The sequence below is a fragment of the Ursus maritimus genome, unplaced genomic scaffold, assembly GCF_017311325.1.
Source record: "Ursus maritimus isolate PB19 unplaced genomic scaffold, ASM1731132v1 scaffold_15, whole genome shotgun sequence".
Lineage (NCBI taxonomy): Eukaryota > Metazoa > Chordata > Mammalia > Carnivora > Ursidae > Ursus > Ursus maritimus.
This window is the reverse complement of record NW_024423897.1, coordinates 62,567,406-62,570,277: the sequence shown is the minus strand read 5'-3', so window position 1 is coordinate 62,570,277 and position 2,872 is coordinate 62,567,406.

The following is a 2,872-nucleotide window of genomic DNA, read 5'->3' as shown; positions in this document are numbered from 1 at the left end:
CATTCCAGGGGCGCCTCTTCTCTGACCCGCCCCCGCCGGGGTCAGGCCACGTGTCCTCAGGACAGCCTGCTAGTCCGTGTGCTCGAGTGGGACCAGCACGTGCTATTCGATCCCTGGAGCGAGCGGCTGCTTGTTTTGTTTCCCTTAGTTTTGGGGTTGTGTGACTTTGACCCTGTTTCTTCGAATTCTGAGCCCTTCACTGCCTCGGTGAGAGAAACGAAAGCAGGATCCTGTCTTGTTCTGCTTGTGTGTTCCAGGCGTGTGTTTGATGGAGAAATTTTAGAAACCAACCCAGTACGCAGGCCAACAGCCGCACAAGTCTGAGCGCCTTAAAACGTCAGCACTGTCCCGACGACGCCGAACCGCTCCAGACCTTCCCTGAGTTCAAGAAAGGTTTTTCTACAGAATTTCAATTACTGTGTTTGCCAAACATGCTGGGCGAGATGCCGAGAAACCCCATCTTGATTGGTTCTCTGTCATGGCCTAAGAGATGCCTGCTGTTTTCTTTCTTTTCTTTTTGACTTTATTTTTTTAAGTAGGCTCCACACCCAGCAGCGAGCCCAACTCGGGGCTCCCGACCCTGAGGTCAAGACCTGAGCTGAGATCAAGAGTGAGGCGCTTCCCTGACGGAGCCCCCCGGGCGCCCCTGCTGTCTGTCTAATAAAAAGCCACACAACACACGTCATTGTCAGGTGGGTACGACCATGTTTTATTCATTCCATTGGCAATGCAGAGCTGTTCCACGGCGCCCACCCTGGACTCCCGGTCCCCGTGGGGCCCCTTCTGCCCCCACCTCACACGAAGGGATTTCACTCCGAAACTATATACATTCACAGTTCTGAATGCCACTGACGCGAAGTCACTACGGAGAAGGTCAGGAGGAACAAACCTCCATTCCAAGTCTGCTTATCAGAGATTTTTTCCTGAAAATGCACAGCGGCATTTCATTCAAAAAGCCCTTCATCCACAGACGCAGAGGCGGGAGCCGAGCCAGGGTCCCTTCCCTCGGAATCTCGTTCATGTACCTCCTTCATTGGTCACGCGTACGTTCTCTAAAGATGAATTTTTATGCATTCTGCCGTTGAAGGTGGGTGACGGCGAGCTACGACGGCTGCGTCCGGGCTGCGAGCGTGCGGACCCCGCACCACTGGCGCCCGGCCGGCCCTGCCTTGCTGGCGGGCGGAACGGAGGCTGGGCCTTCCCCTCGCTCCGGCCGCTGCTGGAAACGCACAGCGGGCACACCTCGGGAAGTCAGGAAATGTTTTTTCTGGCGGCCCTGGCGGTCGCTTTCTGTGGAGACGCCCAAGTGCAAAATCCAACCCCTTTAGAAATTCAGAAGAATTTCCTTCCCCAGGCAAACCCGAGGCTTTGCCACAGACCGGACTAGAAGCCGTGGTCCTTGTGCTTTAAGAGCGGACCTCTCACCGTGCAGGGAGGACGCGACGCTGGGGGCTGAGCTCAGCGCCAGGAGCGGCAACGTCACCGCGTCCCTTTCCTGTGTGCGGACGCTCTGCTCCTCGCCTCTGACGCCACCGCGGCCCCAGCGCCTTCCCTGCGCCCTGGGTGCCGGCCTCGTGCCGCGGTGCGGGGAGGCCACGGGCAGGCGCCGTCACTGGACGCGCCGGGGCGCCAGCCAGCCTCCACCAGGCCCTGCCCGTCCGCCCGGGCGTCAGCCTCCGGGAGGCTCAGCAGACAGGCCAGGGCCGTCCCGCTGCGCCTCCCGCCTGACTCACGCACCTCGCCAGCGCCCGGCGGACCTGCGCTGTGCTGGAGTACGTTCCGTTACGCTGAACAGAAATACCAAGCTGGTAATGTTTATAAAAAAGAGGGGGATTTGGAAAGGATTAAAGAAGCAAAAAGGCGTCTGGGCCGGGTGCGTGTGGCGGACCCAGACGTGGAATGTACCTGGTAGAGAGAGGCCAGAAAGAGATTTAAGTCAAAGCCCCAGACAGCCTCGGATTCTATCAAAAAAGGGCCTATAAATAAATATCCTCTGGCCCTCAAAGGAAAAATGAAGTAGAAAACAATTTTTTCTTCTTTTTTAAAAATGCTGAATGCTTCCTGAAGTATCTAAATGAAGTTTATAAAATACTCATGAGTTTCCACAAATATAGAAATGTTTAAAAATCAGACCGTGCTCTGCCAAACGGTGATCCCACAGAGGTTGGCAGAGAATTTGTGCTGGAATCAAAACGCACGGGACACCTCTTGGTCTCACGCGTGTCGCGTGTGCATGTGAAGGCCCGTCTACCCGCGCAAGCCGCCAAGCACAGACTCCAGTGGAGACGTGAGGAAAGACCACGGGAAGTGAACCCGGGACAGTCCAGGTGACTCGGCCATAGCTGGGGCCCCAGCCCAGGTGTCGCGGGAGGGACAGCCCCCGGGGCCCACACAGCCTCGCGGCTCAGGCACAGGCCCGCCCTCACGCAGGGCTCTCCACAAAAGAACAGGGGCAGAACGACCCCGGGTGTCGCAGAACTCGGGCCCGAGGCCAGTACATGCACAGCACACGCGGGAGAGCGAGGCCCGGCCGTGTCACCGTGAACAGGCTCACGGCCAGGTGGAGGCGGGTGGTGACAGGGCCGCAGAGAGGCCTCATCTCTCCAGAACCTTCTGTCCTAGTCCAGTTTCTTACGGAACGGTTTCCTTCTAGCATCCGCGTTTTCAGGGCTGAAGTCCGCACAGAAGCCGTTGGGGGTTGGAGTGGGGGGCGTCTGTGCGCAGCTGTCCGAATGTGTCTGCTTGGGGTACAGGTACTCCTCTGCGAAGTTGGGGAACATTTCCGCAAACCTGCAGAAGTCAGCTGGAAAGACAGAGGCACTGGGTTACCAGGGGGCAGACGTCTGGAATCTGGGGGCTCCTGTCCCTGGGC